The sequence below is a fragment of the Berghia stephanieae genome, chromosome 3 (assembly GCF_034508935.2).
Source record: "Berghia stephanieae isolate SIO BIC M18660-M18661 chromosome 3, UCSD_Bste_1.3, whole genome shotgun sequence".
Lineage (NCBI taxonomy): Eukaryota > Metazoa > Mollusca > Gastropoda > Nudibranchia > Aeolidiidae > Berghia > Berghia stephanieae.
In genome coordinates, this window is record NC_088362.1 from 77,261,838 (window position 1) to 77,274,951 (window position 13,114).

Consider the following 13,114-nt stretch of genomic DNA (forward strand, 5'->3'; position numbering starts at 1 on the left):
ACAAATTTTAAATGCGAAAATAACATTGAAACACTTAAAACAAGTCTAATAAAAACATATCACTGATTGGCTGAATGTTTTGATGAACAGTTAACATTTTTTTAAACGGCATGGAAAACAGACATCTTGAGACTGAAAATAAGCGAAAGAAGTGGAGCGACCGCAGGGTGGCGAAGTTCCCCGACTCTACTCCAGAATAGAAGCAAAATTTTATCTTCAATCCATCCATATCTACATAAAGGTAAGCAACTCTTCTAAGAATAAATTAGTTATAAAGTAGTTATAAAATTTATTGATACTGGTTACTTCCCTTTGTTTTAATTTTTTAAAATAAATTCTCAAATTTTTGTTGATTATTATATAAAAGAACACAAAAAAAATAATAATCAAAATAATAAATAAAATTCTATTTTTAAAATAGTATTAATTGTATATTTGTATATAAAAAAAATATATATATATCTATATATATTATATATGGTAATTTTCTTTAACTACACCTGCAATTTATAATTTGCTCTACAAATTGATTTAACGATCAACTTTTTTTACTCTGGTTTCTCTTCACAACGCATAAATCTTTCGCCTTTTACTAAAGATTTCCGTGGAGAGGAGCAAAATAATGAGTCTATAGACCAATTTTTCACACCCTCTTTCGAGGGTTAAACTACGAATGTGATCTGGTGATATACCTAATAGCACACATTTCTTAGAAGTAGAAATATCGGCTTTTAAGGGTGTGCAGTGTGCAGTAGCATCGGCGATATACCTACTATCGAATAGGCATATTCACTATCGATCATCATTCAAGTACTGACGAGGATCACCTTACCGATTGATTCTATTTATTTTTTTTTTAAGTGTTGACGTAGATGTAGATATGTCGTATTGTATTCAAAACAGTTCTACTGGCACTTCGTCGGGTAAATTCGTCGCAAGTGCGACAAACTTCCCACTTCTTGGACACATTTGGCTCCATTCAGCAGATATTTTCTTAGATTTAGTTTATGGTGTCTTCAAATATATTTCTGAGCTCTTTGTGTGTGACTCTCATTTCTGCAGTTATTTAATCGTCTCCTTGGTGCAGCCTTATTCAAAATAGATGAATAGTGGTTTTTCAACATCCCATTAGAGCTTTTTCATTTAAAATGGCCTGTCCGTTTGTGTCCTTTATAGGTACCTCATTATTATTGAAGTTAGATGATAACGTTTTAATGATTCTGTAATGCTATCATTTTCTTGTTGTTTATTTTTATTTTTATTTTTTTTTTTTCTGGCAGTTGCATTTTCTGCCTCTTTACAAAGTTTTCATGGTACATATGTCTTTTTGCCTGCTTTTGTTGACATTTAAAAAGAAAGAAAAAAACTTCCTTGTCATTCTCCTCTTAATTCTCATTAATTTGGTTCCTCACATTTTATTTATCACTTCTCTTCTGTCGCCAATGAGCTTCCAGGACGCACCAGATAACCATTGTTCTTTCCTCATCTTAAGGTGTCCTATGACTTTATGACAAGTCTCAAATGTTTTCTGGTTGAAATTTCCTAGATTCATTTCTTTTTGTTTATCCAGAAGAATCACACATTTGTTTCTCAACTCAGGATTAACCGTCTCTGCAACATCATGATTTTTTTCCGGATATCAATTTGACTACTGGGTCCATTTTCATGAACGAAGACTAGAGTTAGTTATTTACTAGTCTAGTAAATGACTTGCTAGTCTTAAGCCTAAGTGGAGCAAGTGACTTTAAAATATCGGATTTCATGAACGCTTACTAGTCTCAGACTAGAAGTGGGCGTTGTAAGGCCGGTGACTAATTTGACTGTTTTGTGCTGGTAACATCAGGTTCTCTAGTACATGATGGCATGTAAGATACCCGCCTCCATACTTTCAACGCAAAAGATTTCCAAAGAGGAAATTAGCAACACATCCGGTGGGGATAATATTTTGTTCTTTTTCACATTTTAACTTACTTTTGTCATGATGAATCAAATCACGTGATATTGACTTTCGACTGTTAGACTACACTGATGTCCATGGCCGACTGTCAATTCTATTTTTGGGCCCATGAAAGTTTCAAACAAACAAACAAAAGAGAAAGTGTGTTCGGATGAATCATGTTATATCAGTCAGTTTCAATGCCAGCAGAATAACTTTTGTCTCCACCATACTTCTTAATCATTTTTTTTTTTTTTTGGATATTCTTTGACGCAACCCTTCATTTCGAGTCTCCGTGAACTCGCAACTCGCGAGCCGATTAGATTCAATTTTTTTTTTTTTTTTTTTTTTTTTTAAAAAGTTTTTGCTCACAAAAATGTGTACTTTCGACGATCTGTACTTATCGTTTTAAAAAAAATCCAGTGTCAATGGCAACAGGACACTTTCTGCCTCTATCATTCGTAACTGACATATTTTCCTTCCGAATCGAAGCGCTCAATCTAATAATAGCTTCTATCTTGTCGACGCTATGATCTATGATGTTTCCTAGTAAGTAGTCTTATTATTATTATTATTATTATTATTATTATTATTATTATTATTATTATTATTATTATTATTATTATTATTATTATTATTATTATTATTATTATTATTATTAGTATTATTATGATGATGATGATGATGATTTTATTATTATTTATTATTATTATTATTATTATTATTATTATTATTATTATTATTATTATTATATTATTATTATACAATTAATTATCAATATACAAAACTATGTGTGAACTTGAACGGTTATTGGTGTTATGTGTTTAGATAAAATACTTATAACATCCGCCAGCAAGAAATATTGTACCAACACACAAAACTATGTGTAACCTTGAACGTCTATAGTGTTAGTAGTAGTAGTAGTAATAGTAGTAGAAAGTAGTAGTAGTAAGTAGTAGTAGTAGTAGTAGTAGTAGTGATGATAGTGATGATGATGATGATGATGATGATGATGATGATGATGATGATGATGATGATATGATGATAATAATAATAATAATAATAATAATAATAATAATAATATAATAATAATAATAATAATAATAATAATAATAATAATAATAATAATAATAATAATAATAATAATAAAAGAGAAGAAGAAGAAGAAGAAGAAGAAGAAGAAGAAGAAGAAGAAGAAGAAGAAGAAGAAGAAGAGAAGAAGAAGAAGAAGAAGAAGAAGAAGAAGAAGAAGAAGAAGAAGAAGAAGAAGAAGAGAAGAAGAAGAAGAAGAAGAAGAAGAAAGAAGAAGAAGAAGAAGAAGAAGAAAAGAAGAAGAAGAAGAAGAAGAAGAAGAAGAAGAAGAAGAAGAAGAAGAAGAAGAAGAAGAAGAAGAAGAAGAAAGAAGAAAATGGCATTTATATCACACATTTTCATTCTCAATTCACGTTACAAATGAATATACAAAATTTTACATATCATTTAAAACACATACCACAATCACAATGATATCGATATCAGCAGTGTATGTAATATTGTATCATTATCATGAAAATGTAACGGTAAAAAGGTAGTGCTTTAACAATGATTATAAAGCTATCAATAGATTTTGCTTCTCTTTTCTTTCTGGGCAGGTCATTCCACACAAGGGACCCAGTATGGGTAAAGGAACGGCCGCCATAAAATTTATAATTATTATTATTTCTAAGAGTAAGTTTCGTATTGTCAGTCGTACCCAGGTGTAGGATTAGTACCGGAAATGACGTGGTAACTATTGTCAGAGCGCTTCACGTGCCTCATGTCTCATTCTATATAATATTGAGTTTTAGCTGTTGTATTTGGACGTTGAAAAGCACTCTGAGCGTATGTGGTGGATATTGATCCATATTCCAGTTCATGTTATTGGTACAGTGGAATCCTGATTAAACCAACACCGCCGGACCAGAAAGATTTTAACTTTGACTCTTAACAAGGTTAACTTGGTCCATTATCAATTGGCACACACCAAGATAGAGAACAGAAAATTTGGGACCAATAAGAGGTGTTGACTTTAAGCAGAAGTTGACTTTAAGAGGATTGACTTTATGCGGATTTTAAAGTAATGTATTGGCGATTCTTTAAATGATTACGAGTTGAGGACGGAATCAACGAGTCACTCGCTGAATGTGACTCTTTCTCTCGTTATCTAATAAAACACTATTTGTGTTTTTGTGTTTTCTAAGGGTTTTACGGCGCTTGCAACACATCAAGGTCATATCAGCGCCAGAAGAAAAAAAAAATCCAGAAATCTTTGTTTTCAAATGCTTAATACTAATACTCTCTTAAAATGATCCTCAACTTGCCAAATAGTCTCAAATCTGACACGTCTTGGAAGTCTCTATTCAATACAGTAAAATGCATGTCCCCTTTAGATAGAATGAAGTTGATGTCACTATGATCTTTGTTACTGTTTATTGCCATCCGCGTTTATGAGTAATTCTCATTAAACTGTGTTAACCAGACTATAAACATTTAAGGTTACACAAAGTTTTGTCTGTTGGTCCTTTAAACTTCCGGATGGCAATGCTGTGAGCTTCTTAGCCAAGCGCACACTATCTATAACAGACAAACCGCAATCTGTTCGAAATTTGAATATAAGTTTCTTGAACTCCTGCTTATGAAATTTCGAAAAAGTTCCCCATGATACTGGAATTCAAGACGACTCACTGACTTCGCCTATAATATCATTATCTGCTCTTATCAAAATATATTATTTTTCTACAATGATAATTTGTTCTCGAATTTAACGTTTAACTGGCATTAACCCTCTCCTTACCAACTATTTGAAAATCGTCATATTCGTTACGTTTCTATGAACATAACTTTTCTTATCCAGATTTGTTTTGTACATCACAACATTTGAAGAAAAATTCTTTGTTTAAGCTATTGGAACTTACGGCTGGATTATAAAGCTCGTCTTGCTGAATTAATTATGTATAGGCTAGTATGTATTCATTGCTTCTAATTTTGAGGGTTTTTAAAAATCGATTTTTGTGTTGAATAAGGATTGTATTCGAGGAAAAATCATCAAAATACTCGGTACGGAAAGAGTTAATAAATAGAATTGTCGTAAAGATATTATTACGGGTCAGAATATATAGAAATGTGTTCGAGAGAAAACTGGAAACTTCTGCGTTTTATTTTTTTAATTCATTTTTTTTTTTTTAAACGGGTAATGGGGGTGCCTCTTCATTTTTTCTAATAATATGCTACAGTAAAATCAGATTCTATTCAAAATCAAAGATAATGATATATTTTCAGGATTCATGCATGTTTATTGGGTTATAACCATAAGTTTTTGATTCAAGATTTTCACGAGCTTGTCGAATTTAAGAGTTCCGGATTGGGACCAGTTCAAGAATTGCAAAAACCAAGAGAGCGAGAATCTTAATTAATGGCGCAAAGGTGTAATGATATCATTTTTACCATAACCTTGCAAGATAAAGCACATTTACCTACAACGGGTATTTACCGGTTTATAGATGGAACGAAATTGACGTCACTCAGCTATTTGTTATTGTTTTTAGACAGCCATTTTAATGACCAGCATTATCACTTAATGCTATCAATCAGAATATAAACGTTTAAGGATAGTCATAGATTTGAAGGTACATACGTTATATTCGGCTGGTGGATGTTATGAATATCTTACCTAAACGTACAGCATTATAACAATAATTTAAGTTTACTTGAAATTAATGAATATTCCCGAACAGAGTGTGCAAATTACGGGGATGTAGACTGGTCAGGTCTTTTCTTCACCACGGAAATCTCACCAAAGGTGAAAGATTTATACGTTGTGAAGGAACTCAGTAACAATGACTCCGTGATTGGAATACAAAATAGGGCTGATTGTTAGAGCGTTCGTATTTTTATATGTATTTTATTCATTATAGCAATTATTTATAATATGATTTTCTAAGATTCTTAAAATCTAATGAAAAAATAATGGATAGAGACATATGAGTGAAATTAATTTTGTTATTTAAAAAAGAATTCAATAGTAAACATATAATCATATGAATAATATATGACAAATCTTTATTTATTATGTATTATCAAAAAGAGATAACAATTTCCCTCTCCATAATATTATCTTGAACTGACTAGTAAATGTGCCAAACGCTGTTATTATTTCATTCTCAACTTAACAAGTGCTTGACGGGGATTCAATCCCCAGTCCCAGCGGTGTCTCTGTTGGAAAAAAAAAACAAAAACAAAAAACAAAAAAACAAAAGCAAGATCGCCTTGCAAGGAGTCATGTTCGGTGTTAGTGTAGGTTTAGGAACCGTTGTAAAAAGGGATCTAAGTACATTTAGTAAATATTGCCTTATTGAGTGCATGCTAATATGTGACCCTTCGCCTCAAAACGGTATTAAGTCGGGTTGGTTAAGATGTTGAAAATTTAATTTATAGCCAGAAATATCAGACTTGTGTTGAGTTTGTATATTTTATTGAGGAGAATGGATACCGTGTTTTAGGGTGCTAATGCCAACAGTTTAAATTTTTGACCAGTTTAACATTTAATTCGGCTTCTTGGCATATGGTTCGTTCCGACATAATACAGTTTTGAGACGATGGGTCACATATTATATCTACCAAATTCAATCCCATGATTGGTGGACAACAATAATTACAAAGACCTTTCAACACGAGACTGGTATCTCAGAGTTGTAGCTTGTTGTTTTAATGAATTGTTGTGATTATGTGAGTTTTGCTCACTCATAGGAACCATTGAGCCCCACAAAATAGTGTTTACCTGTGTGATGTCCCATTAATGGTGTTTACTATTTTTGACACAACTAAGGGACAGAATCTGTCCGAAACGTTTCACGTTATGAAAGTAATGTCTGGATGATTCTTGGAATTCGTTAACAGGAGTTGACAACTTTATCGTGAGAAATAAACTGGAGCATTTATATAGAAGATGACGTCACTCGGGTCTTTGTTATTATTTTTTCCCGTCCACGTTTATGAGTACTTCTCACTAACTGTATTTTCCAGACTATAAAAGTTCAAGGTTACACAGAGTTTTGTGTGTTGGTCCATTATACTTCCGGATAGCAATGTTGTTATCTTCTGAGCCAATCGCATACTATCTATAGCGCATTATCCACTAAACGTGCCCAAAGTGCTTTACAAAGGGTCTCTGACCACCAACAACACGTAACTTATAGAACGAGACAGGACGCCTATTAGCCGATATTACGATTATTTTCCGACAGAGACAACGCTGTTAACGACCAGGTACTCATTTTACACCTAAGTACGGTGAGAGAATGTGAGTAAAGCGCCTTCTCCAAGGACAAACTATGCATCGAGCGAGGCTCGAACCCAGGACCTTCCGATCCGAAAGCGGGTGTCATACAACGAGACCACATTATAGATAGTTCGAAGATGACGTCACTCATGTCTTTGTTGATGTTTTTTGCCATCCGCGTTTATGAGTAATGCTCACTGAACTGTATTAACCTGACTATAAACGTTCATGGATACACACAGTTTTGTGTATTGGTCGACTTTACTTCCGGATGGCAATGTTATGAGCTTCTTAGCCAAGCGCATACTATCTATAGCCGAACAAGCCACTCGCTGAATTTGACTCTTTCTGTCGGGCTCAAACAAGAAAACTTTGTATTTCATTTAGGCAACCCACTTTGTACTTCAAATATAAGTGATCAATGGGGGTTACGTTTCTTGCTCAAGAAAAATAACAAACAAACGAGATTCCGACAGCGGAGTCTGAACCCCCGTCCCCCTGGTGGAGGTGAGATGTCTTATCCAGTCGATCTATCAAATGTATGGTTTAAACGGCGAGTCAAATCAATGTCCATTTTTACATAGCCCATTGTCCTGTAGATGTGCTCAAAGCGCTTTATAATTTCTGTAACTGAGATTGATATCAAGATAGGAGGAGGGTGGGCGGGGTGGGGGGGGGGGGGGGGCTTCAAGAGATATTATACTTTGAGACTGGGAGAACCAGTTGAGAAAAAGAGGGAGCGATCTCTCTCTCTCTCTCTCTCTCTGTCACAAAGTGCGCACGTAAACCGTATGCTTATGTAGCGCAGTTTGCAACCTTGTTTATGTGTGCTATATTCAAGCTACGACACCGATCAATAACCAAACACAATACGTTGATAAAGGTTTTGAAGCTAAATGAAGATATATTTTATTACAATATAACAAAGATATTATGAGATATAAAGATGAAATGATAGATGTAATAAGTATGAAATCAAATGGATGGATGACAAATTGATGGAGATGGTGTGATGATGAATATGATATGAAAGCGATATGAAAATATATAATTAAATCAATTAATTATCAATACTTTACCAAACCGCTACCACATCAGACAATCTCACAGATAGGTTGCAACCATCACAGTCATACAGGCAACTAATAATTAACTAACTAACTAAACACAATCCAGACGTGTAGAAGAAAGCCAAAAGAGTGTCCTTGATATTCAACAAAAACTGTAAGGTTGTTCTAATATTGTTAATTTGTCTCTTCTTGAAATTGTTCTGATTTCACAGTATTCATAAACAGATCAATTGTTTCTCAATGTTCTGATATTAAAACAAGCAAATGGTTCTTCACAGGTAACTTATAAAACAGGCAAATGTTCAGTTTCTATTAGTGTCAAGCTATGAGTGTATAGCCTAAAGTTGGCTTGTTAAAGCCCAGCCTCCAACGGCTCATTCACAGAGCCGAACAGATTATAGAAATCACAAATTAAGTCTACACAAGACTTTAATCAAACTCTACACAAGAGTTATAACACAACTTGATTCAGCTCAAACTTTGAGCACCACAAAGTCTACACAAGACTTAAATCACACTCTACACAAGAGTTAACACAAAACGTGTTTCAGCTCGAACTTTGAGCACTACAAAGTCTACACAAGACTTTAATCCAACTCTACACAAGAGTTAAACAAATGAGCCTAAAAGACTCCGCTGTGGTTATCGCTTAGAGACTATGAGCCTAAAAGACTCCGCTGTCTGGTCTCTTTTGAGACAATGAGCCTAAAAGACTCCGCTGAGTGGTCTCTTTTGAGACAATGAGCCTAAAAGACTCCGCTGTCTGGTCTCTTTTGAGACAATGAGCCTAAAAGACTCCGCTGAGTGGTCTGAAGAAACTGCTCAAAACTCTGGCATTTATAGGCAAAAATCAAGCAAACGAAGCAAAATTCTACCCACACAACCGGATGTTAGTCATATCCGTAAACATCTGAAATTCCTTAAAACTCCCCCAGATTCCATAATCATGGACAACAACAACCCATCCTGATACCGGACATCCTCATATCAAGGATAAATAAATTCGTCAGCCCCATAGTTACGAGATATCAATCAAGCCATACCATAACAAAGTCACTCCCGTAGAATACAGGGATCCTACTTTGCTTATAAGTTTACGGAGAAAACAAGATTGATGCCTTTCTCACAATAACACCCACACTACGTAGTTTAATTGAAACTTCCGGGCCATAGGTGCATGATCTGATACGACCTGTATCAACAAAAGAAGGGTTGTTCCGGAGGGATTACAATAACAACAACAACTAATACTACGACGACGTACATCCTGTCGTAAACTGACGCCTACACGGAAGCATTTCGTTACATATCTCCCCCTAAGACTAAATTTGGTACAACATTTAGTTAGATCATCGAAATGCCTCAAGATCACATCGATCTCGACAATTATTTGGGCTCATGGTTGTCCCTTCCTTCAACAGACAACATCGGCATCACACATCCACACTTCAACTCCACCTTGCCGTGTGTCATGCATTTCGGTGGTTCATGATCCTTGTTTTCGTCAAATCATGGAAGTCGAGGACTCTTAACAGTGGGAGCATGAGTAAAATGATCGAATGTCACTTGTCATACTGTCGTTGTTGGAGGAAGCCTGACACTCCGACTTTAACCTAAGCAGTTCAAGCTCTTTCTCCATCAGAGCTTCTTGCCTTTGAGCTCGTGCTCTGCTTATCTCCTCCTCTTCTTTGGCACGTTCTCTCTCCTTCTCTTTTCTCTCTTCATCTTCTTGTAACTGGGCTGTCACCCAAGCACGGAGATCTTCACCCCTTAACTCCAATTTTTCTCCAGGTTTAATTAATCTTTCCACATCCATCTCTAGGACAATTAATCAAACCAATTCAAATTCAAATAAACTTCAATATGTTTATCGACACTGTTGCCGTAAATGTTACTTTCACGTAGAATAAAGTGGTATTACAAGTAACCTTATTAACGATATGCGGTCAATATAGATCCCAAAACAGATTCAAAACAGGCAATTAATACCGATTCCTACACGGAATTCAACATTGATCTATATATAGACTCAAATATAGAATCAAAACAAATTTACTACAGGTCCTAACACAGAACCAACGCTTCACCCAGATTCCCCACACGGAATCAACAAAATAGCTTCACCCAAATTCTTTCTTAGAATCAACAAAATATCTTCACCCAGATTCTTTCTTAGAATCAATAAAATATCTTCACCCAGATTCTCTCTCAGAATCAACAAAATATCTTCACCCAGATTCTCTCTCAGAATCAACAAAATATCTTCACCCAGATTCTCTCTTAGAATCAACAAAATGTCTTCACCCAGATTCTTACACAGAATCAATACCTTGACTTACTATAGGTGCATAGAGAGTCAGAACAAATGATTTAATACAGATCCTCACACGGGACCAACACAATCTTCACCCAGATTCCTACACGGAATCAAATTACCCCAACAACCACCTTCGTTCCTTACAAAAGGGAGAGGGGGGACAATGGAGGCTTCACAGCGCGAGTACCGCTTTCGCGCTAAGTCAGTGATCCGTATCACTATGACAGATGACTGACAACGTATAACCGAACAAGTGAAAATTACCAGAATAACTTGTATTACACCTTGCGTATAATGACAGTCTTATAACCATTAAATGGATACCAATTTGCTTTAAGCTCAAAGATAGTATCTATCTCAAGTTTGAAACAACTCCCTAACCTGTCTCAACAATTGTTTGGTCGCGATGTCTCTTGAATGCACAACAATAAGAATCCCACTTCTGACACCAAATTATGTCACAAAGTGCGCACGTAAACCGTATGCTTATGTAGCGCAGTTTGCAACCTTGTTTATGTGTGCTATATTCAAGCTACGACACCGATCAATAACCAAACACAATACGTTGATAAAGGTTTTGAAGCTAAATGAAGATATATTTTATTACAATATAACAAAGATATTATGAGATATAAAGATGAAATGATAGATGTAATAAGTATGAAATCAAATGGATGGATGACAAATTGATGGAGATGGTGTGATGATGAATATGATATGAAAGCGATATGAAAATATATAATTAAATCAATTAATTATCAATACTTTACCAAACCGCTACCACATCAGACAATCTCACAGATAGGTTGCAACCATCACAGTCATACAGGCAACTAATAATTAACTAACTAACTAAACACAATCCAGACGTGTAGAAGAAAGCCAAAAGAGTGTCCTTGATATTCAACAAAAACTGTAAGGTTGTTCTAATATTGTTAATTTGTCTCTTCTTGAAATTGTTCTGATTTCACAGTATTCATAAACAGATCAATTGTTTCTCAATGTTCTGATATTAAAACAAGCAAATGGTTCTTCACAGGTAACTTATAAAACAGGCAAATGTTCAGTTTCTATTAGTGTCAAGCTATGAGTGTATAGCCTAAAGTTGGCTTGTTAAAGCCCAGCCTCCAACGGCTCATTCACAGAGCCGAACAGATTATAGAAATCACAAATTAAGTCTACACAAGACTTTAATCAAACTCTACACAAGAGTTATAAACACAACTTGATTCAGCTCAAACTTTGAGCACCACAAAGTCTACACAAGACTTAAATCACACTCTACACAAGAGTTAACACAAAACGTGTTTCAGCTCGAACTTTGAGCACTACAAAGTCTACACAAGACTTTAATCCAACTCTACACAAGAGTTAAACAAATGAGCCTAAAAGACTCCGCTGTGGTTATCGCTTAGAGACTATGAGCCTAAAAGACTCCGCTGTCTGGTCTCTTTTGAGACAATGAGCCTAAAAGACTCCGCTGAGTGGTCTCTTTTGAGACAATGAGCCTAAAAGACTCCGCTGTCTGGTCTCTTTTGAGACAATGAGCCTAAAAGACTCCGCTGAGTGGTCTGAAGAAACTGCTCAAAACTCTGGCATTTATAGGCAAAAATCAAGCAAACGAAGCAAAATTCTACCCACACAACCGGATGTTAGTCATATCCGTAAACATCTGAAATTCCTTAAAACTCCCCCAGATTCCATAATCATGGACAACAACAACCCATCCTGATACCGGACATCCTCATATCAAGGATAAATAAATTCGTCAGCCCCATAGTTACGAGATATCAATCAAGCCATACCATAACAAAGTCACTCCCGTAGAATACAGGGATCCTACTTTGCTTATAAGTTTACGGAGAAAACAAGATTGATGCCTTTCTCACAATAACACCCACACTACGTAGTTTAATTGAAACTTCCGGGCCATAGGTGCATGATCTGATACGACCTGTATCAACAAAAGAAGGGTTGTTCCGGAGGGATTACAATAACAATAACAACTAATACTACGACGACGTACATCCTGTCGTAAACTGACGCCTACACGGAAGCATTTCGTTACACTCTCTCTCTCTCTCTCTCTCTCTCTGTGTGTGTGTGTGTGTGTGTGTGTGTGTGTGTGTGTGTGAAAGAGAGAGAGAGAAAGAGAGAGAGAAAGAGAAAGAGAGTGAGAAAGAGAGAACGAGAGAGAGAGAGAGAATGGGGAATGAGAGGGAGAAAGAGATATGGAGGGAATGAGAGAGCGAGAGATAGCTGGATAAATAATAATAATAATAATAATAATAATAATAATAATAATAATAATAATAATAATAATAATAATAATGCTGAAAACTTATATCGCGCTATAACTCCGAGACACCAGACTCAAAGCGCTTGAGGATAGAGAGGGACAGACAGACACACACAAACAAACACACACACACACACACACACACAGAGAGAGAGAGAGAGAGAGAGAGAGAGAGAGAGAGGAGAGAGAGAGAGAG

General features: G+C 35.3%; 1 protein-coding gene and 1 non-coding gene across 3 annotated transcripts in view; one reads left to right on the forward strand and one right to left on the reverse strand.

The window, feature by feature from the left end:
- The window catches only part of LOC144968497 (protein lin-28 homolog), a 96,141-nt gene that overhangs the window by 19,934 nt on the left and 63,093 nt on the right, over positions 1-13,114 (reverse strand). The gene's annotated exons all lie outside the window — the stretch shown is intronic.
- On the forward strand, positions 549-664 carry LOC144969800 (U5 spliceosomal RNA). Its single transcript, XR_013644869.1, has one exon. It is a non-coding gene; the product is annotated as a U5 spliceosomal RNA (small nuclear RNA).